General features: G+C 46.8%; 1 protein-coding gene and 1 long non-coding RNA gene across 3 annotated transcripts in view; one reads left to right on the top strand and one right to left on the bottom strand.

Annotated features, from left to right (window-relative positions):
* The window catches only part of JAKMIP1 (janus kinase and microtubule interacting protein 1), a 148,261-nt gene extending 139,947 nt beyond the window's left edge, over positions 1-8,314 (bottom strand). The window contains exon 1 of the mRNA XM_067036406.1: positions 8,264-8,314. The gene's annotated coding sequence lies outside the window, so the exon portion shown is untranslated. The remainder of the gene's footprint in view (positions 1-8,263) is intronic.
* A 465-nt stretch (positions 8,315-8,779) lies between these two features.
* LOC136794444 (uncharacterized) lies at positions 8,780-21,492 on the top strand. Of its 2 annotated transcripts, none has more exons than XR_010841206.1 (5): positions 8,780-8,857; positions 12,893-13,056; positions 16,293-16,372; positions 20,251-20,377; positions 21,250-21,492. It is a non-coding gene; the product is annotated as an uncharacterized lncRNA (long non-coding RNA). The 2 variants fall into 2 exon arrangements; XR_010841207.1 differs by lacking the exon at positions 8,780-8,857 and adding an exon at positions 9,779-9,829.
* The last annotated feature ends 1,959 nt before the right edge of the window (positions 21,493-23,451 follow it).

Consider the following 23,451-nt stretch of genomic DNA (forward strand, 5'->3'; position numbering starts at 1 on the left):
CACACATACACACACACCCCAGAATAGTATTGACTCTCGATAAAAGAAGGAAATTTTGACATATGCTACAACGTGGATGACATTATGCTAAGTGAGGTAAGCCAGTCATGAAAGGACAAATACCGTGAGTGCACTTACATGAGGTCCCTACAGTAGTCAAATTCATAGAGACGGAAAGTAGAACGGTGGTTATCATGGACTGCGGGAGAATGAAAAATGGGAAGTTATGGTTTAATGGGGACAAAGCTTCAGTTTGGGGGGATGAAAAAGTTCTGGACGTGGATGGTGGTGATGGCTGCACAATGTCAATGTGAATTTTCTTAATATCACTGAACTGTACTGTTAAAATGGTAAACTTTATGTTATGTATATTTCACCACAATACATTAAATGTTAAAAAGTGGTATGTTGAACTGCCCCACTAAGATAGTGGAATTGTCAATATCCCCTTCCAGTTCTCTCTGTCTTTTTTCATATATTTGTGTTTAATATACCGTGCATGTAATTCTAGATTGTGATCTCTTGCTGGCGAATTCATTATTTGGTAGTAATCCTCTTTATCCTAATGGTGATTTAATCTAATGTTTATTTTGTCCAATAGTAAAAGCTACTGTAGCTTTCTTTTACTTCATGGATTTTACTTCATCCTTTGACTTCCAACCTTCCTGTGTCCTTCTCACACTTTAGGTGTGTCTTGTATACTTGGGTTTTGAATTTTTACAACATAACGCTCCATCCTTACCCAGCCAGCTTCTTCATCTAGGCAGACAGTGAGTATAGGTCTCTTTGGAGCTATTTCTACCCATCTGATTTTGTCTTGCTTTTTTTTTCTTCTTCTCCCTTTTCTCTCTTTGTTTCTTCTTTAGATGACATGAGCTTTTTTCTTATTCAATTTTCCTCCGTTTGAAAGTTATCATTTATTTCCATCTTTCCAGTGATTAACCTGGAAGTTTTACCATATTTATTTTGTGAAGCCTAAATTAATCAAAATCTTAAATCATCATCTCAAACAATAGTACTTTAACCTCAGTCACTTCTCTCTCAGGTTACACAGTTTTTGTCCAGTATTTTAATTCTGGCTTCTATTTTTTTTAACCCTATTAAGTAGATCACTAATTTTATATACACAGTATGTATAATCATCCAGTTTTAAATATTTTCTGTTTCCCCTGGCTTCCAGTCAATCCCTTGATTTCTTTTTTGACCTGTGTATTAATTAGAAATGTGTTGCTTAATTTCTTAATATTTGGGGGATTTTATATACATCTTCTTGCTACTGAATTCTTCTTTAATATTACTGTTGTCAAAGATGATACTCTGTATGGTTTTGGCCCTTTTAAATTTATTGAGACGCATTTTATGGTCTAGCACAGGATCTATCTTGGTGAATTTTCCATCTGCACTTGGAGAGAGGCAATATCTGCTTTTATTGGGTAGAGGATTCTATGAATGTTAGTGAGGTCAAGTTGGTTGATAGGGCTGTTCAGATCTTCTTATGTATCAACTGACTTTTGTCACTTATCAAGAGAGTGAGTGGGGTCAAAAAAATCTACAACTATAATTGTGAATTTGTCCGTTTCTCTTTCAGTTCTGTTACTTTTTGATCCATTTATTTTTTGAAGCTTTATTATTACATATATCCATAATTAAGATTGTCATGTCTTCTTCATGAACTAACCCTTCTATCATTATGAAACCTCTCTGGTAACATTCCTTGTTGTAAAGTCTGTTTTTTTTCTGTTATTTATATAGCCTTGTGAAATTCCTTATCCTTAAGAATATTGAATGGTCTATTGTTTTCCAGCCTTTTACTTTCAGCCCATCTTTCTTCATGTTTAAAGAGGGTTTCTTATAAACAGAATATCACTGGGTCTTCTTATTTATTTAGTTGACAATCTGCCTCTTCTATGGAGTTGTTAATCCATCCATTTTTTTTTTTTTTTTGTGGTACGCGGGCCTCTCACCGCCGTGGCCTCTCCCGTTGCGGAGCACAGGCTCTGGACGCGCAGGCTCAGCGGCCATGGCTCACGGGCCCAGCCGCTCCGATCTTCCCGGACCGGGGCACAAACCCATGTACCCTGCATCGGCAGGCGGACTCTCAACCACTGCGCCACCAGGAAAGCACAATCCATCCATTTTTAACGTAATTGTGAATACAGGTGGGCTGAAGTCTGCCATCTTGGCATTTGCTTTTTATTTTTCCCACTTGTTATTTATTCCCCTTTCCCCTTTTGCTTCTTTATTTTAAATTAAGTGTTTTTAGTATTCCATTTTCTATCCTCTATTAACTTATTAGCCAAACCTCTATTTTATTTTTTTACTGGCTGATTTTAGGATTTATAATATGCATCTTTATCACAGTCTAGTTCAAATAACACATACCACTTCCCATGTAATGTGTGAACTTTTAACCTTATACTTCAATCTTCTCCCATCCTTTCCTTTGTGCTATTGTCCATTATTTTACTTGTATACTTCTCATAAATTATAAAGTGTGGTGTAATTATTTTTGCTTAAAACTGTCAATTATAATTTTTCTTTTTGTAACAACTTTATTGAAGGAAAATTAGTACAGAATAAACTGCACATATATAAAGTGAAGATAAATCTTGACAGGTGTAGACACCTGTGTAGCCATCACCACAAATCAAGACAATGAACCTATTCATCCTTCGAAGGTTTCCTGGAGCTGCTTTGTGAGGCCTTCTTCTTGCCTCTCCCCTTCCCCAACACCCACCTCTCATCCCTGGCGCTTCTTGGTCTTGTTTCACTAGACAGTTACGTTGAGGTTCATCCAGGTTTTTGCACCGGTCAATAGTTCACTCCTTTTCTTGCTCAGAAGTCTCCTGTTGGATTGATACACCACCATTTGCTTGTCTGTTCACATGTTAATGGACATTTGGGTTGCTTCCAGTTTTCAGCTATTACAAATAAAGCTGCTATAAACATTTGTATATAAGTCTTTGTGTGGACATATACCCTCATTTCTTTGGGGTATATACCTAAGAGTGTAAAATCCAGGTCAGGAGCAAATGTATGTTTAACTTTTTAAGAACTGACAAACTTTTCCAAAGTGGTCGTAACATTCTACATTCCCACCAGCAGTACATATGAGAGCTCCAGTTCCTGCACACCCTCGCCCAAACCTCGTATGGTCTGTCTTTTTAATTTTAGACATTCTCATAAGTATGTAGTGGTAGGTCATGGTACTTCTAATTTTCATTTTTATTTACATGATTAATGCTCTGACATCTTTTCGTGTACCTATTTGCTATCTGTATATCTTCTTAGTAAAGTGTCTATTCAAATCTTTTGACAATTTAAAATGGGTTTGTTTGTTTTATTGTGGGAGTTGATACACACATATTCACATTTATTTATATAATCATATAATTTCTTCCAGTCCATAGTTTGCCATTTCACTGTTTTATCAATGTCTTATGCTTTTGGTACTGTACCTAAGAGCTATGTCCAACCCAAAATCACAACAATTTTCTCCTATGTTTTCTCCTGAAATTTTTATAATTTTTATTTTTATTTAGGTCTGTGACCCATTTTGAGATAATTGCCATATATGGTTCAAGGTATGGATCAAAATTCATTTATCTATATATATCCAATTGTTCTAACAACATTTGTTGAAAAGACTGTCCTTTTTCTACAGAATTTTCTTTACACCTTTGTCAAAAATCAATTGACCTCATAATGTGTGGGTCTATCTCTGGAGTCTGTTCTGTTCCATTGACCTATCTGTCTATCTTTGATGCCAATACCACAGTTATAAGACTTCATACTGAATCTTGAAAAGCCAGGTAGTGTAGGTCTTAACCTTTGCTCTTCTTTTGATGAACTATTTTCTCTGGCTGCTCTTAAGATTCTCTCTTTTATTACTGTATTTCAGCAATTTCAGACATGCATTGGGTGTGTGTGTGTGTGTGTGTGTGTGTGTGTGTGTGCGCGTGTGTGTATGCTGCTTGGGATTTGTTGAGCTTTTTGTGTTTATAATTTTCATCAAATTTAGATTTTTTGGTCATTATTACTTTAAATATTAGTTCCTGCTATACTTCTTCCAATACTCTAATTATATAGCCATTTGATATCCCACAAGTCACTGAGGATTATTCATTTTTCAGCTTCTTTTTCCTGTATTTTAGTTTGAATCGCTTCTATTACTATGTTTCCATATTCACTATTCATTTTCTGTAGGGTCTAATCTTCTCTGAAACTTATCCACTGAATTTTTATTTCTGACATTGCATGTTTCAGTTCTAGAAGTTTCATTTAGTTCTCTGTTTTATCTTACTTTATCTCTTAATTGGTTTCATGTTTTTCTCTACATCCTTAAGCATATTAATAATAGCTTCTTGTAAGCCCTTGAATGCCAGTTCCATCATCTGTCATATCTGGATCTTTTTCTATTGACTTTTTCTTCTAGTTATGTTCACATCTTCATGGTTCTTCATTTGTCTAGTAATTTTTGACTGGATGCTGAACATTGTGAATGTTATGTTGCTGAGTGTTTAGTTTTTGTTTTCTTCCTTTAAAGAATGTTTGGCTTTCTTCTGTCAGACAGTTAATTTACTTGCAGATCAGTCTGATACTTTTGAAGTTTAGTTTTACTATCTGTTAGATTGGGTCCTAGGCTTGCTTTCACATTAGCGCTAGATGGGCCCTATTCCTAAGGCATGACCATTCTGGGGTCTCTACTGAATGCCCTGGGGTATTCAACAGTCTTTCCACTCTGACTGATTAAACTTCAAATGTCTCCCAGCCCTTTGAGAGATCCAGTAGTTATTCGATTTTTAGCTCAAGAAGTTTCATCTGATGTATTCGTGGCTTAGTATTCATCCATAGACACAAGAGAAGCCCTCTGTAAAGTCCTAGATCTTTCTCCCCATAGTCCTCTCATGTCTGGTTCTCTGCCTCTGAAGTCCCAGCTGCCTTGGCTTCCCTCCCTTCTCTCTCTCTCTCCTCAACTCAGCAAATGTGTGCTCTGCTTTGATTCCTCTTCCTTGCACTGCACTTGAGGAAGTGCCTCCAGACAGGAAGCCAGGTTACAGAGTTTCCTTATTTGCTTCTTTTCCTTCAGGGATCAGAGTTCTGCTCTGTCTGTTGTCCAATATCTGAAAACAATTTTTTCATATAGTTTGTCCAGTTTTCCCCAGGGACAGAAGCAGCAATCTAAATGCTCTGTTTTTATTTTTATTTTCTCTCAGAACCTTGAATTTACCATGTCTCTGTCTTTGGGTTTCCATTGTTGCTGTTGACATGTCTGTGGCCAGTCTACCATATTTCACTCACTCTAAGACATCACTGAATATATGATCCACCAATATTTTATTACCAGTAAGAAACACTCTGTCAATTTGTCAATTAGAATTGTAATACTCTATCAACAAGATTGGTCCCAATGTCATGCATGTTAAATGGTGAGAAAATATGCAACTTAGAATTGATGAAATATGGTAACTTTGTTGAATATCTGTCTTTCACTTCTCTGATTTATCTTTGATGTCTTCTTGTTTCATCTGATATGTTTATGTGTGATTCTTTTTATTTATGCTGCTTACTATACATTGTTTTTCCTAGATCTGAAATTTGGCAACTTCGAACTGTTGTGAAAAATTCTCAGTCATCATCTAAGTATTGCTTCTCCTCCACTTTCTCTATTTTCATCTTGTGGAACTCTAACTAGACAGACATTAGACTTTCATATTTTATCATGTGTGTCTCCAAAGCTCTCTCTCCTATTTGTCATTTCCTTGTCACTTTGAGTTGCATTTGGGTAATATCCTCAAATCTGTCCTTCAGTTAACTAATTTTATCTTCAGACAATTGATCTGCTATATGACCCATCAGTTGAGGTTTTTATTTCAGTGATCATATTTCTTATTTCAAGATGTTTTAGTTGATTCTTTTTCAAATGTTCCTGGTTATTTTGTTTGACTTTTGTTCTTTGAACTCTTTTTATTCCATTTTTATTTCTTTTAACATTTTTTGTTTATACATGATTAATTTTAGTCTGTGGGTTATGTGTCTACTATCAGAAATACTTCAGTATTTAAATTAACGTTACTCTTCAGAATCTCACTTATATTGCATTATTTCTTCGTGCCTGTGGTAATTTTTATTATGAGCTCATATATGGTATACGTTGATGGGCCTGGATTGAAGATGCTTTTTCTCCAGAGAGCATTTGCATCTGCTTATTCTGGGCTCCAGGGGATGATACTCACCTGCAACTATTTTAATTCAGTTTGATGGGTGAGTTTACTTTGGGGGCAGTGCAAATTTGAACCTCAGACACACATGGGAGTAGTCCTCTGGCTACAAATTCTCAGGAGAGACTATTTATTTATATTGTTTGTGGTTTTTCCACCCAGAGGCAGCAGGTATCAGCAGGTTTTTTTCATTGGTCCACTGAACCAGCATGAGTCCCCTAAAACTTGAAGTTCATGTTATAGGTGGTTGTATCCTGTGGAGCTCAGATTTCTGTGTTAATACCCACTGTGTTGGGCTGATTATTCTGTTTTTTATGTGGGAGGTGTGATTATTCTTTTTATGTGTGGGATATTTCCCTGTGGGTTCAGCAGGGCTTTTTTTTTTTTTTTTTTTTTTTTTTTTGCGGTACGCGGGCCTCTCTCTGTTGTGGCCTCTCCCTTTGCAGAGCACAGGCTCCGGACGCGCAGGCCCAGCGGCCATGGCTCACAGGCCCAGACGCTCCGCGGCATGTGGGATCTTCCCGGACCGGGGCACGAACCCGTGTCCCCTGCATCGACAGGCAGACTCCCAACCACTGCGCCACCAGGGAAGCCCCAGCAGGGCATTTTAAATTTGTTGTAAACAATCCCCCATCCCTGTACTTTGATCTGAGAGGGTGTTCCAGTTGAGCTATCTAGCTGAGCATGATATTGGGATCCCAATGTCTTGTATTATTTTTATTGTTTCCTTTATTAGTTTAGGTCTGTAATCCATCTAGAATTTACTTTTGTATTTGAAATTAGATTGGAGTCCATCTTTTTTCTTCTCAGGTGGCTAGCCAGTTAGCAGTATTGATTAATAATTCATTCTCCTTTTTTTCTGAGTTAAGCTATTATGTTTGTCATAAATTAACTAACACATATTCTGGGATTTAATTTTGGTTCCATCTTTTGTTACACTCACGTATTCATCCATTCCTCTATCATCACCTTACTGATTAGATTCCAGTGGCTTTATGTACAGGCTGATGTATGAAAATACAAGTCTCACTTGAATCTTCTCTTTCACAATTTTCCTAGCTAATCTCAAGGATTTATTTTAAGAAAATATTTTGTACTCAGTTTTGCAAGGAGGGGATCTCCTCCTGTATTTGCTACATTTAATTAGACTGAATTGAGAAGCTGCGTGGGGAGGTAGAGGAGCTTCATTTGGGCAAGCCACTCTCTCTCTCCAGGACTCAGTTTCCTCCACTGGCAAAAAAAAGGGCTGGGACTCAGGATTCCTGGGCTACTTTCCTTCTCTGGATTCCCAGTCCAGGTTGACTCAGCCCAGGGGCTTCCCTGTGGCAGCTATTTATGTCATTAGCTGCGAAATACACACCAGACACCAGGCGTGGTACTCAACAATTCTATACATTCACCTCTCACAGCATCTCATTTAATCCTCAAACATCCCTGTGATGCCATTAATACTACCTTTATTCTACAGAGGAAGAAACTGAGGAACAGAGACCTTTAGTGGCTTATTTGTTGAAGCCATTGGTTGGTTAAAAATAAAAACGAGGGAAAGGAGCGGGTAGCTGTGGGGAGTATGAAAAGACCCAATTATGTATTACACAATTATTGCTCATTACCCTTGATACATGCAGAATACCTCAGAAACAATAACTGACACATTTCTTGACTGCCTCTGATGTACTTTAGGAGTATTAGGTCACTGATCCTACAACCGTCCTATCTAATGGGCACTAGTATTATCCCCATTTCTCAGATGAAGAGAGTGAGGCCCAGAGAGGTGAAGTAACCAGCCCAAGGTCACCCAGCATAGGTAGGCTGGTGGACTCAGACCGTGTAGCTCCAGGGACCGTTCCTTCCTATAGGAAACCTCTAAATTACACACAGACAGTGTGTGGAGCCCAGTGACTGCCTTCGGGTCACCTGCCACAAACCGGAAGGAGATATGCGAACGTGGAAGTGTTGCCACTGGAAGGCGGGTGGAGCTCGTGGCTATCTCTAAATGTTTAGAATTATCTTTGAAAGTGTATTTTGGAATTTTTTTTTACCGTAAAGGAGGTCCTCCAATGGGTTTACAGGTGGTTGGCTTTGAGGTGCTGGATTCCGCGAGAGGCGCTGGCTGCTCTGGATTTTCTAATTTCGCCACAGTGCTAACGTATTATGCATTCTTGTGTGCCTTGAAAATATTGAGACGTATAAATAGGGGCACTTATGTAACTAACGGGGCGGGTGGAGGACCCGCAGCCTCAAAGCGGGGTTTCGGCCGCGGGGCGGGGCTGCCCTGTCCCCCGCCCCTCCCGCTCTGGCCCCGCCCAGACCCCGGTTACTCCGAAAGCCTGGAGCCCGGAGCTCCCCCGCGCGGCTGGGACTCTCGACCCACGCGCCCGCCCACGTCTCAGCGGCCAGACGCGGTACAAGGCGGACAAAGCCCACGCCCCTGGCACAGGCAGCAGCGCGGGGAACGACGGCTCCAGAGAGCCCGCCCACGGCGTGCGGGGCGGGGCGGAAACGGAGACGAGGGCGCGGGGCGGAGCGGCAGGCGCTGGGCTGGCGCACCGGGTGGGCCGAGCCCGGAGCCGCCGGCGCGGGGTGGTGGCCCCGGCGGGCGGGCGACATGTAGCGGGACGGCGGCCAGGCTGCGTGTCAGTGGCTGGACTTGCGGCCCCTCCCCTCTGCTGCGCGCGCCCCGCTCCCTGGGAGTGTGGCGGTGGGGGGGGGGTTGTCCTCGGGACGGGGTGGGCGCGTCCCGGTGCAGCCCAGCCCAGCGGCGCGAGTGTGAATGCCCGGGGCGGTGCCCAGGCCCTGGCACGTGACTGGGGCCTGCGCCGGGCCGGTTCGTTCCCCGCGCGTCCCTCGGCGCAGGTGCCCGTCTGTTCCCCCGCCGCCCCCGTCCCCGCTCTGGTGACCTCCTCCTCGCCCCTGAGACCCCCCCGCCCGAGAGCGAATCCGGCGCCGTCCGCGGCCGCCAGTGCTGAAGCAGGGGCGGCCCTGGCTCCGGAACCGGCCTGCGATCTCGGCCCGCCGCCACGGTTACCAGTCGCTGCTGGGGGCGGACGCGTGCGCGTCAGGGGGCGACTCTGGTCAGGAGAGCTGTTGCGTTGTGTGGCGCTCGGGCCTCGCGCTCGGCTCAGAGAACCTGTAACTCACCTGTCCCGTGTAACGCCCTGGCGACCTGGGGGCGGGGACTGTGCTCCACAGTGAGAAACAGAGGGCTTTCAGTGACTTGAACGAGCCCCTCGGGTCGTTAGGGGAGTAACCAGGATTCGAGCCCAGGTCGGTGGGTGTCAGAGCTTCAGCGTCTACCGTGCAAATGTTGAAACTGACGCTGGAAAGATTCAGGTCTCTGTCCAGAGCCTTCCCTTTATGCAGAAAATCCCGTTTCCCGACCTTGTTTGATAATTTAGTGAAAATCCCGTAATTTGCTCCTGGCTGACGTGTTTCTGTCACCTGCGGGCAGGTGGCATTCGAGCCTAAAGTTGAACTCTGAAGACTGTATTCTCACGTTCCAACGCAGACTCTGACGATGTTAGAACACTACCAGTTCTTGGCTATAGCCTGCTATCTGGGAGCCAGGCACTGTAATAACCATGCCACCTCTTACAGTTGAGTAAGAGGTGAGTAGTGCCATCTTACAGTTGAGGAATGAAAGATGATGTGCCTAATAGGTGGCAGAGCTGGCTCTGAGGCCAGACGTTTTGGCTGAGGCATAGGGGTGACCACTGCACTGTCCAGTAAGTGGGGAGGCCGGTGCCCCAGGGCAGGCACCGCTTGTCTCTGGGTTGAAGAGCTTGAGCAAGCCATAGACTACTCCACAGTCCCAGCATTAGGCAAAATAATCACCATGGCTTTTGCCCTCCAAGGAACTAGGACTTGGTATTGACCTAGAATTCCCTGCAGTCTGCATTGTCAGCCACTGCTGTTTCTGCAGCCGCTGCCTGCGGCCTGGCGCTGGTCCTAATGTCTGTCCACTGAATGAATGAATCGACTGAGAACTGTCCTCCAAATGGGTTCCTTCCTGCTGTTCCTGGATCCTTGGAAAAGGGTGAGGGCAAGGCAGGGGAGATTTGGGGCTGTGCTCAGTGGGATCAGGGCATCAGCAGTCAGGCTGTACTAGATGGGAGAGGATTTCTGCTTGTTGGTGAGATGGCTGGGGAGATGGGAAGAGCAAGCAACCCAAGGTGGAGGGTTCCATCTGCCCTGCCCTGCTGTGGACACTTGGGAAGGTCACTGACCTCTCTGAACTTCTTTCTCCATCTGTGGATATTGCCATGGTAATCAGAGTCATGCTGAAGATTAAACGGGATAATATGCATAAAGGGTCTGCTTATCATACATTTTCATCACCCTTTTGGAGTCAGTTATATCAGTTGGATGAGCGTACAGCTGGATGAGTCATTAGGTCCCAGCCTCCTGGAGCTTCAGATACCAGGCTGGGGGGCCTGGACTCCATGCCAAAGTCAGGGGGAGCCATAGAGTGATATGAGCAGAGAGGGAGGTGGTGAGATTTTTCACCTGTGGACCCAGAGGCAGGGATCCTCAGGAGGAAGCCAGGTCCTACGCTGCTGGTGGGTGTGAAGTGGGTCCAGTCTGTGGAGGGGTATGTACCAGCCAGGGTCCATCTGAATTACAAACACACATGCGCTTTGACCCAGCAACCCGATTTCTAGAGAGCCCACTGCATGCATGAAATGCTATGTGTGCAAGACCAGGAGTAACCTGCATCTGTTACTAGGGGCCGCTAACTGCTCTGTGGCCCATTCACCAGAAAATGCAGCAGCTGTAAATGGGCTGGTGCAGAAAGAACTCAAAGACAGTAAATGAAAGAAGTAAATTTAGTGCAGTGCAACTAGTTTGCCATTGTGTGGGGGGCAGAAGTGTTTGTAAATGAACAGACTAGCTCTGGAAGGGCATGTGAAGAGCCCCCTAAGCGGTAGCCTCCAAGGAGGGGACTTGGTGCTGGAGGACCAGGGAGGGGCACTGTCTACCCTTTACCATCACCCTTGGGTACCCCCCCCATTTCTGAGCCATACCCACGAGTTATGATTCAAAACAGAAATACCATTTTAAAAAACAAGAACAGGGCTTCCCTGGTGGCATAGTGGTTGGGAATCTGCCTGCCGATGCAGGGGACACAGGTTCGAGCCCTGGTCTGGGAGGATCCCACATGCCGCGGAGCGACTAGGCCCGTGAACCACAACTACTGAGCCTTCGCGTCTGGAGCCTGTGCTCCGCAGCAGGAGAGGCCGTGACACCACGATGAAGAGTGGCCCCCGCTCACCACAACTGGAGAAAGCCCTCGAACAGAAACGAAGACCCAACACAGCCAAAAATTAAAAAGAAAAAAAAAATTTAAAAAAACAAGAACAGTCCTAGTGATGGATTACAAGGCCTGGACCAGGCTTGGCCATGTGGATACAAGCCAAAGAAGATTCCAGAATGCTGGGTTTTGTCATCACTGTTTACTGCACTTCCCCTTCCCAGGAAGCTGAGAGGGAAGTCAGTGGATTCCTTCCTGTCTTTCCTCACTCTAAGACAAGTCAGCATCTGGAGATGTTTGGCAGGGGGCCTGTATTGTGGTTGTTAAGTAGTACTTAATGGGATACTGATGGGGTCACTCTTGAGCATGGTCACTTGAAAGTTATTACCTTCCCCTCCGCGTGAGGAACCATAGGGGGTGCAGGTTAGAGGAGGAGGACAGACCGCTGGGCTGGCAACCAGGAGACCTGGGTTCAAGATCTCACCTGACTCTTCCCACCTGTGTGATTCTAGGCTTCTCTCTGGAATCACTTTGCTTCCAGGCACCTCAGTTTCTCCATCTACAAATAGGTGTGTGTGTAGGTTGTGCATACATTTAATAGATCTGAGCTATGTAGTGTCCCATTCCCACCTCTCTCCCATCTGTAAAATGGGATCATAATTACCATCCTGCCTACTTCACAGGGGATCAGGGGATAACTTGACCGCAGATAACATTCTTGACATTCTCAAAGGATAGTTTTCTGTAAAAGCACCAATTTAAAATGCCACTAAAATAACAGTGACGTTACTGAGAACCTACTGAGGGCTGTGTGCTGCTCTGAGGACCCTGCAAGTTTTAGTTTAATCCCCTACCCTCAGAATGTAAACTCCAGGGGGACTGGATATCTGTCTGTTCTATGTGCTGTTGTCTGCCGTGTCCAGCATATTGCAGGCATCCTGTAAATACCTGGGGTGTGAACAGGCGTTTCAACAACTCCATGAAGCTGGTCTGAAGTTTGCCCTAACATTGTGAAGAGGAAGCCACGGTCCCGGCAGGTGAAGTGTGTTGCTGCTGGCGTGAAGCTGACTCATGGGAACTGGGGGCTGAACCCCAGCGGTCTGGGTCCAGAGCCCACACTTCTAACCGTGATGCTCCCCTGGGCGAGGGTCCGTGAGGCAGGTCCAACAGAGCAGGACCTGAGGGCCAGCTCGGTTGTCCTACTCACAGGGAGTGACTTGTTTCTGTGTAGCACCTCCCCTGTCCTTACCATCTGTGCCCCGGAGAAATGACCACCAACTCAGGTTTTAGGCATTTGCTGTCACTTGTGGGCATTTGAAAATGCAAACGGCATATCGCAGAGTGCCTGTGTTGGATGGACTCCAGGGGTGGCGGTGATTTCAATGTCTCTGACCTTATGTGCTGTTTCTTGTTGTTTTAGTGCCCATAGAATTCCTTCTCCCATCTCCAAACGGGACAGGCAGCCTACTTCCTGGGAGCTCCGTGATCCAGACGCGCTGCAGGGACCTGGTGTCTCTGCCCACTCAGCACATTGTGCTGGCTGAACCGGGGGACCCGAAGGAGCAGGTCTCAGAGGAACGAAAGGCAAGTGCGGTCCAGGGCAGGCACAGAGGGCCTCACGTGCTGCACTGGCATCGTAACATGAGTGATAACACCCACGAGTTTAGTGTGTTCTGTGCTCTGAACTCTAAGCTGGCACTCCTGGGCATTGTCTCTTCAAACCCTCTCAACCCTGTGAGGCACAGAGAAGTCAAGGAACTTGCCCAGGGTCACACAGTAAATGGCAGAGCAGGATTCGATCTCAAAGAGCTTGGCTCCTGAGCCTAACTGTTCCAGGAAACTTAGGGTTTCTGGTGAAGGTTCTGGGGTGTGGTGAGCAGTTCTCACCTGGGAGATGACCCCCGTTCATTCTCTGTGCAGGAAAAGCAGCTGGTGAGGAGTGGAGTGGAGTGCACAGTGTGGCTAAGTGGGAAAATAACCAGGACCTGGACTTTGCTGGGGGAGTTGATTGTAAAACCACTGGGGCCAAGATCCTTTTCCCAACCATGATTATAATCATCATCTGAGCTTTGATCTGGTTCCCAAATTATTGACGTGATTAGTTGCGTAAACTGAAATATTTTTCTCCTTGAGATCTGCTCAGTTGCGTTGTAGAATCCTGTTCATTGGTATGTTCTTGAGGTTTTTTTTTTTTACCTTATCCATAAAGAGAAGGAACATACATGCATTGAACCTTGCTATGTGCTGGGGCTGTGCTGGCCCTCTACAAACCCACCCCAGTGCTGCCTTTTGTTGTGTCACAGTTAGGAGCTGCAGAGGTAAGGGGGCCTCAGACTTACATTGTGTAAGAGCCAGGGAGTGAGCCCATATCTGTCACTCAAGCCCCTCTTACCTTCTGCTACACCCTGCTGACTCCCAATGGACATATTCTTTGTAAAAGAAAATTCTGTGTATAAAACCAAATATCCAAAATTCACTGTCTGTTACAGTCTGAACATGAAAGTTCTGTGCTGGTCAAGAATCCAATTGAAATGGATCTTTTCCCCTTGAATTTTGCCAATCCACTGATTTTCTGCTCTCCTGCTGACTAATCAGCAGGAGATTACTAATTACTGATTACTGATTACTAATCAGTAATCAGTCTTTCCTTGCTCAGTCATTTTCTACTTCTGCTTTTCCTTTTAAACTAATGTACTCCAGTGTGTGGGAAATGCTCTCCATGTAGTAACACCTTGTGCTAATGATCAGCTCACTGTGTACGTGGCTCTATTTAGGGCAGAGTCAATTTGGTATAAATCTTGTGTGAGAAATTCAGCGTGAACAAAAAGCTTCGGAGAAAAGTATCCCTGCAGCCTTCCCGAGTGCCTTTGTCTCTGTAACTATGGTTTCCAGGCAAACGAAGAAAACACTCAGGAAGGATTTTCTTTTAATAAAGAAACTGAAACAAAGGACCAAAGATGGCAGTAAAATGAGAAGCATTTTTAGTTTTAGTTTTGACTTATGAAACTAGAATATAGAGAAGTACAATAAATATCAATAAATGAAAGTGTTTCCTCCAATTAAAAACAAACAACTTCCGCTGTGTGCTAAGGCAGAGGGGCTGAGCAGGCAGACAGGAGGTGGCTGCTGTGTTGCACGGCTGGGCGAGCTTATCCGCATCCCACGTGACTCCAGGCAGCTGTGGGGTCTCCCTCAGAAGGCACGGCTCTAATAGAAGCCCCCAAGTGGCCAAGTCATTCATCTTTCTGAGTGTCTTCCTGTGGCGTGGGATGATCAAAATATTTGCTTCTGGTGGGGAATGTGAGACTCAAATTCAGGAACATGTGTGTTGGAAAGCTCCCAGTGAAGGGTTTGAGTTTTTCTTGCACGGAATCAGAACTGACCTCAGGAGCCGGGAGCTCTCCAGGGTCCTGAAAGGCTTGTCCTTCACTTTCAGACTCCAGGGAGCAGCAAGGAAGTGAACAAGGGAGAGTGTCATATCTTGTCATTTCTGAGTGTCATTTCTGTCATGCACCTACAGCATGCCTGGCACCTTGCTAGGTGCTCTGCAGCATTCTCTCTCTAACACACGTGGCTACTTGCCTGACTCTTGGCCTCTGCCTGGCCCGAGCTCTACCCTCCTGTTCCTCAAGTCCAGGTGCTGCCCTGACCTCCTCTGTCCTTTGGTCCCCAGCACATGTGGCCTGGCTGTGGCAGCGCTAGATGCTCACCCAGCCAGCCTGCTGGGCCACTGACCAACTTTGTATCTCGTGGCCCTGGAAAGGCCAAAATGGGCATGTCTGGGAGGGAGTTTTGAAAACTGGAAAGCTGAAACAGTTGAAACAGAGGTTTTTAAGGCCACATTTTGATTACTCTCCACCATTAGTGGCGTGTGTGTGTGTGTGTGTGTGTGTGTGTGTGTTTGGTTTAGGAAAATTTGAAACTGAGATGAGAATGGAAGGGTGTCCAGGCTGTGATTCTGTAACTGTTATCCCTGTAATGAACTGTTGCCATTATTTACATGCATCAGACAGACCTCCTGCATCAGACTGGGCTGCTCAAGGGCCAGGTCTGCGTCTTACTCAGCCCTCTAGCCTCCAAACATGGCGCAGGGCCTCAGTGGCAGCAAGGGCACAGGCACTGTTGCTGAACCAATAAACGCAGTGAACAGAAGAGAGAGGGACAGCTTGGGTCTCCCTCCCGAGAGCTGGCTGCCACAGGAGGGTCTGCATTCGATTGTGGCAGCCTGCATTTAGTGAGCGCTTACTAGGTGCCTGGCTCTGTTCTAAGAAATACATGAATATTTCCACATTTAATCCTCACTGCAACCCACAAGGTTCAGACTTTTGTGATCCCCATTTTACAAGTGGGGAAATGGAGGCACGGGGATGTTACTAATTTACCTGAGGCCGCATAACAGGTAAGTTGGCAGAGCTGAGATGGGAACCCAGGCTGAGCACCAGGCAAGCTCAGATGTTTACGCCCTGTCCCCAGTGCTGAGGCCGGGCCCCACCCCCTGTGAACCGAGTTACTGAAACCTCATGTTGCTTTCTTGATTGCGCCCAATGTCCACATGCAGTCATAACACAACGGGAGGGAATGTCCCCGGCTCCCCCGCCTTCTAGGGACACCAGGGCCGTGATGATGTCCTCCAAGCCTCGGTTCTCTCATCTTCAGGGCACGATTATTGCCACGCTGCAGAGCTGCCAGGAGGTCAGAAGCCGCGTGGGTAAAGTGTGACGAGGACACTTTAGTATGTTGCCGTATTGTAGGCTATGATTCGAATATGGTAAATCATTGTTGACAATCCTGAGGTTTTCCTCCGTGTATTACTCTTTCAGAAAAGGAAAGCGGGCTGGCCTAAAGGCAAGAAAAGGAAACCCCCAAGGGATCCTCCTATTCCCCGCGCTCCTAGGACAGGGTAAGATGGGGAGATTACCAGACTGATGTTAAGGTAACATTTTGGGCTCACCATGTGGCCTCTGCTGTGTGCCACGCCTGGATGGCCTCTTATCCCATCTCAGCCTTTATCTGTTTTCCAGGGCCCTTGATCGTTACGGGGCCTCACACGCCAGGGAGTGAGGGAGAGTTGTTTAGTTCTTTAAGCTAGAATAAGGTTCTGATGCTCAAAGGAGAGCTGGGCTTGGCTCATAGACAGGAAAGGGGGTGGCTGTGAGGCCAGCAGGTCTGGTTTCCCTTCCAGGCTTGCAGATGTGGATGCACCACAGCCTCAGGCGAGCTAGTTAACCTTCATCAAGGCTCGAAATGCGCTCCCCCCCAACCAGACCGTCTGTCCCTTGTCCCCTGCCATCGGAGGCTGCAGAAGAGAGGCCCCAGGCCAGTCACTTATCACTGCTCTGAGGGCCACTTTGCTCCTCTGGAAGCTTGTGCGCTTTTCTCTTTTATCCTCAGGGTCCGCACATTTCTAAGGGTGAAGGTCTTTTCTCAGTTTTCCTGTAATTCCTGTGCACGTGGCTTTTGTTCCAAAGACTGGTTTGTCTCACCCCAACGCCCACAGCCTCTCTCCTTCTCCCTCGACCCGAATCCCTGATCAGGAGGGTGGCCTGTACCTGGAGGATTTGGGCCGCACAACAACCTCATGAGTAGGTGCTGTTATATCCGTTACACAGAGGGGAAAACTGAGGCTCAGGCGGGTTGAGTGAGTTGCTCACTCAGTCTTCATGCCCCTCCCATTGGGGGGGGGGTCCCCCCTTAGGTCTTCCATCAGTCTCTGGATAAGCCAGCCATTCAAATATTTCCCCCTTTTCGATTAACCTCCATTTCACTGGTTAGATTGAAAAATACGGGCAAACCCATGACTGTTTAATTTTATGAAAACCTGAAAGTGGAAGTAGCTGCAGCAGGCCCTGCGGCCTCCCCTCCAGCTGGTAGCTCAGAGCTGTTGTGTTTGTTCAGTTCCTGGTGCAGGTACGTGATATTCCTAAATGAGCAGAGGAGCCCCCTGAGGGCCAGGCACCCAGATGTGCCTTTCACGGAAATCACGAAGATGCTGGCCTCTCAGTGGGCTCAGCTGCCGCAAGAGAAAAAGCAAGTAAGTCTTTCTCTGCGTGGAATGCGCAGAGGAGTGGGCCTGGCTGTCTGCAGCCTTGATTAGGGGCTGTTCCCTCCTGGTCTGTCTTTTCACACTGGAGCCAGAGGGAACTTGCCAGAAGGCAGGTGGGAGGTGCCTCTCACCTCACCCCTTAAAAGCAATTACTGGTCTCTGTGGCTTTGGCGTCCACCATCTCCCAAACTGTGTCAGAAGGAAGGGCGAATCCATGAAACGTGGCTAAATGGTCCAATCAGTTTAGGAGATTCTGGAGTAAATCAAGTGAAACAGATCTTTTTTCCCCCTGCAGGAATTTTTTTGGGAGCATTTTAATATAATTTTATTCACTTAAAAGTATTTCAGGTGAGGTCCGTGCTCTCCTGGAATGGGATGTGGAAGGAGAGACGGAGCAGAGCACTCTAGGGGTGTGAGAATCTCTGTCATCTCTCCTGTGAGGCTTTCTCAAACTAATTCCACCATGGAACGCCTTATACACAGAGCGCCTGTTAGCCTCCTAGGGAAGTATGTGCTGGGGTCACAGGGGAAGAAACACTAACGTAGGGGATACAGTCATGCCTTTATCATGGCATTCATGTCCAATGTCAACTTCTGCCACCACCCCACCCCACATTCCAGTCACACTGGTCAAGACACTCCTGCTTCAGCATCACTTCCGACAAAATCCCTCCCAAACTCCTTCTACGTATGTCTGACCCCAGAGCCCATACCTTTCCCAGAACTGCCCACTGCCTCCGGAGAGTCATTTCTTTGGGTTAAATGCAAAGACTCTGAGATGAGCTTCTTTAAACCCCTGCACTTGCAACTTTTTTGCTGTGGAAAACCCTTGCTTCAAATTAACTATTGGGTTAGCCAAAAAGTTTATTTCAGTTTTTCCATGACATCTTAAGGAAAAACACGAACGAACTTTTTGGTCAACCCCGTGTTTCAGAGAAATCCTAATTTGGGGGCGTGGTATCAACTAATAGCATTCCTCTCCTTGCTACTCAGGCTTGCAGCCACTCAGGAAGTAGATCCAGTAGCCAGTCAGACAACTGGAAGAGCCCTGGCTGTCCCAGTCTGGGCAGCACCCCACCCCCACCCCGACTCTGGCTAAGAGCAGACCGGGGCCCTGGCTCTCTGCTGGAGGCAGGTCTCCGGGGAGGAGAGAGGCGGGGCTCCACCAAGCATCTCTGGTTCTGGCTCCCAATTTACCCTTAGATAAACCCCTCCTCACACATGGAGGAGAGGGTGGTGCAGGAGAGGCCAGGAGGATTAGGCTCCCGCCTGACAGAACGAAACATCGGGAGTGGGGAAGAAATGTTCCCACCACACATACCTGCTAAAACGTAAAAGAGATCAAAGCAAAACTACCTTGGTTTAGTTGGGTGAGGATGGTTAGGTTTAGTTCCCACCTGCTACAACAGCTTAAACCGCTAACATGCCAGTCTGAGGGGCTGAGCAAAAATTACAATTGGCTTTGAAATAAGCATAGTGATTGCAAAGCATAGGGTAGCTCTTATGGGGCAGCGAGGGGCAGAACCTCCGATCCAAGGTTTTAGGGAGTCTTTAAGCTATTTTCATAATTGCAGAAATTCTTTACTCTCTCTGCACCCCAGCTGCCATGCCTGGAGCTCCTTCAAATCTTTTAAAAGCCCTGCCTTACAGCATTGTCAGTTGTCCCCTCGGTGAGACTCAAGTCCCTACAGGAATGAGACAGAGGCCGTGCACCACATGCCAAGTGGAAAGAGGGTCCAGAAGCCTGGGGAAAGAGGCCATCTAAGGGACTGTCAGCTCCATACTTTATTAGGACCAGTTCAACACATCCATGCTTTAAAAGTTTTTTACTTAATGTGATAATTTATTTCAAATTACCAAGTGCATAAAGTAAATAATCACTGTGGATAATAATTACTTGACGAGTATTCTTAGAGTGACCTTTGGCTACACAGACAGACACAGACACACACAGACACACACTAGTTGTCCCTGGTTTACACCAGCTGGTCCAAGCCTCAGTGGCTGGAGATGAGTCCAAGTCCCTGCCTTCAAGGAACTCACAGTCTAGGCTGTCGGGACCCCCGAACTGGACGCATACAATCCATGGTGAGGGGTGCCTGGGACAGAGGTCTGTACCAGGGGCAGGGGGTCTCCAGGAGGCACCTAAACCAGTGTGGGAGTGCCCTGAGTCAACCTGGGGGCATTAGAGAAAGATGCTCAAGGAGGTAGATGTTCTGTGATAGATCTTGAGGGATTAGTAAGATTTGGCCAGGGGAGGAAGGTTGAGACAGGTGTTACTGATGGAGGGAAAACAGTAGCAGATGGGGTAGCTTGGGGCTGGGTCTGATTTGTCTCTATCTCTAGTGCCCCACCCAGGACCCTGCACAGAGTTAAGCACTGTTTGCTTGTGTGATAATTGAAGTGTAAGTTCCCTCAAGGGGGGGAGGGGAGCTGAGTGCTACCCTCCTCTGCAGTCATCAGACCACACCTAGCAGAATGGTAAAAGCCACAGGGAGGCAGATTCCAACTGATTGGAAGGGAAACTTTCTGTGGTCTGCATCATTCAAGTAAGGAATGAACTTGCTGTTAGGTAGTGAGGTTCCCATCCCAGCAGGTATGCGAGTAGAAGATGAGCAGTAGCTTCTTGGGACCATCCTAGAAAGACTGAGGCAAGTTGGACAAGAGGACACCTCCAGCTGCCCCCCCTCCCCTGGATTAGGAGAGTCTCAGAATCTCTGTGCTCCTTCTTCCAGAGGTATGTTTATGAGGCAGTTGAGGACAAGCAGCGCTACATCCGAGAGCTGCAGGCCCACCAGAGCTCCAAGGCCTATCGAGCCTTCCTGCGGAGGAGGGCAGCACACAAAGTGCAGGCGCTGAGCGGTGAGTGGGGCCTGGCTGGGGTGGGCTGCAGCTTCTGCCTCCCAGGCCTGAGGCTATGGGATGTTTTACAGCAGAAGGCACATTTGAAAAATGCTCTGTGTTAGTCTCAGCCTTGGTCAGCATTCACATCCTTATGTATTATGGATATTACCCCTTGTCAGATATACTGTTTGCAGGTATCTCCTCCCGTTTTGTAAGTTGCCTTTTCATTTTGCTGACTGCTGCGCAGAAGCTTTTTAGTTTGATGTAGTCCCACTTGTTTATTTTTGCTTTGTTGCTGTGCTTTTGGTGTCATATCCAAAGCACTGTTGCCAAAACTGGTGTCTAGGAGCTTTTTCCTTACACTTTCTTCTAGGAGTTTTTTCAGTTTCAGGTCTTACATTTAAGTCTTTAATCCATTTCAAGTTCATTTTCGTGTATGGTGTAAAATAAGTGTTCAACTTCATTCTTTTGCATGTGGTTATCCAGTTTTCCCAACATCAGTTATTGAAGAGACTATCCTTTCCCCATTGTGGATTGAATTCACTGAGTAGATCCTCTTTGAACACTTTAAGTATATACATTTTTAAACGTGTCAATTATACCTCCGCAAAGCTGGGGGAGGGGGAAGAGCCACGCCCCGAACAAAGCCGCTGGCATCACGGTCTCCCTTTGCGGCTCTTCCGGCCGGGTCGAGACACGTCTTGTTACCTGATTAAAGAGGAGGCATCTCATTCCCTCCTTCTCGGGAACATCAGAGAACGGTCAGGTGGTGCTGGGCCAGTGATTACATTTTAGTCCTTAGAAAGAGGAAAGGAACGCGCAGTTATGGAGCTCACTGCTTCTCAAACTCGAAAGTACCCTGGATCACGGGGAGTCTTGTTAAAATGCAGGTTCTGACGCAGCAGGTCTGGGGTCTGCATTTCCAACACGCCCCTGGCGCTGCCGAGGCTGCTGGTGCAGGGACCACACTCGGATTACGCTGGGGGTCCACGTCCCCGTAGCATCTGCCGTCCCCACGTGCCAACGGCATCCTACTGCAGGCCCCGGCATTGCCCAACCGGAGTCAGGCCTGACGTGTCAGGAATCAACAAACTGAGCATCCCTAAACCAGTGTGCACAGGAATGGCAAGAACGGCAGGTAAGCACCCCAACCCCCGCAACCCGCCATGCTGAGATGTGTCCCATGCGCCCCCTCGAGGCTCCTGGTGGGACTGCGCCCTATTGACTGTAGTGGCCTCTGCTCAGCAAGGCCCCCCATACTGGTTTTCTCCCCTTCCCGACCCACTTCCCCACTCCTCTACCAGCATATCCTGAGATCGCTGTCCAAAAAAACCCCCGCTTGCACCAAAATCCTTGTCTCAGAGTGTGCCTCTGGGGGTGCAGGCCTAAGGCAGAGACGCGAGCTCCATTTATTGTCTGCTGACCCTGCCTTCACCATGGAGGTCACTTCTCTTTCACCGTCTTTACCATGCTTACTGGAAGCTGTATCAACTGCAGTGCCCACCAGAGGCCCAGTTTACATTCAGACTCAGGGTTGCCACCCCACCAGTGACACATTCCCCTCCAAGGGGCACATGGCCTCAGGGCAGCGTGGGGTGTCCTCACCAGTGGTGCGGGGTCCGTCACTGTCCATCCTGAGGGTTCTTCCTGCACTCCCCGTGCTGGGGGCTGACCGGCATCCCTCAGAGCCCATCAGCTCTCCACTTTGCCGCTTCTCACTCCCGCCTGGGCCTGGCTGAGCGCTGCCTCCATAGTGGTCAGGTGTGGGCTCAGGGGTCCAAATCCTGGCTCTGCCACCTTGCACAAACCACTAAAGCATTTAGTGCCTCAGTTTCCTCATGTAGAAAGTCGGGCTGTAATAGGACCTCCTGCACAGGGCCTGGTGCTGATCAAACGAGTTAAACCATAGGAGCTTGGTGCTCAGTGCCTGGCACACAGCGAGTTCAGTTAAGTATTCGTGCTTCGTACCCCCTGCACTGGGGCATGAGCCTCCCCCCTCCGCCACAGTTTCATCCAGAGAGGGTATCTGCAAACTTCTGCAAAGGACACTTTACTCTCTGTGGACCCTGTAGTCTATGTTGCAACAACTCAGCTCCACGGTTGTAGCAGGAAAGCAGCCATAGGCAATATGTTAATGAATGGGTGAGGCTGCATGCCAATAAAGCTTAATTACAAAAACAAGCAGAGGGCTGAGTTGGTCCTCAGGCAGCTCCACTCCGGCCCATTGCATTTCTTGGGTTTCCACTTAACATTTGTTTTCAATCAAGCACCTGCAGATAAAAATAATCCATTGAAAACCACTGGTCTAGCGTATAATTAGTATTAGCAGAGTGGGGTGTCGGATGGTTCTGAGGGAGCTGTGAGGCCTCAGGTCCTCATGTGAATGTCAAGGCTAAGCCGGTTGTGCCCTGGAGACCTCTGGCTAAGGGTCTCCCCATGAGCAGCTGTTCATATTCCCTGTTCATATGAACAGCTGTTCTCTGTTCATATTTTTCTACCTAAGAATGCTATGTCAGACTTCACAGAGAACACGGCATCGTGCTTAATCCTTCAGCCATGCTGGAGTTCTGCTGCCTTCTTACTTTTGTGATTATTTGTAGATTGTCATCACGTGACAAGCTGGCGTGTTACAAAGAAAGGCCGCTCCAAGGGAGCTTGGTTTTAAAATAAGATGTATTTCTGTCTTATTTAAAACACAGTAAATTTTAAACGTTTACTGTATAAAAATATAATAATTATAATAATTTTTTAAAATACCATTAGATTCTGCCATGCTAATCAAAAATGAATTGTTTATGTTTTTCCTTGTTTCTCTCTCATCTTCATTCTGTACCTGGCCAGGTGTTTATAAACTGAAGTCAGAGGTATCCGGTTCTTCCTCTTGGTGTATAGTAAGGGATTTTCGGACCTCTATTGAAATTGAGCAGCTGAAGTCAAGCACTGATCCTCCAGCGGGCAGCATGGAGACCTCTTAGGATAAATCTCTTCAGCCTCAGAAGGCGCTTCTGACCCTTGAGTTGATGCTTCTGCAATAAGGCTGAGGCCTTTTCTGAGAGAGATGCTTTGTAAAATGATGCTGTTTTTTTCTCCAT

The sequence above is a fragment of the Kogia breviceps genome, chromosome 6 (assembly GCF_026419965.1).
Source record: "Kogia breviceps isolate mKogBre1 chromosome 6, mKogBre1 haplotype 1, whole genome shotgun sequence".
NCBI lineage: Eukaryota > Metazoa > Chordata > Mammalia > Artiodactyla > Physeteridae > Kogia > Kogia breviceps.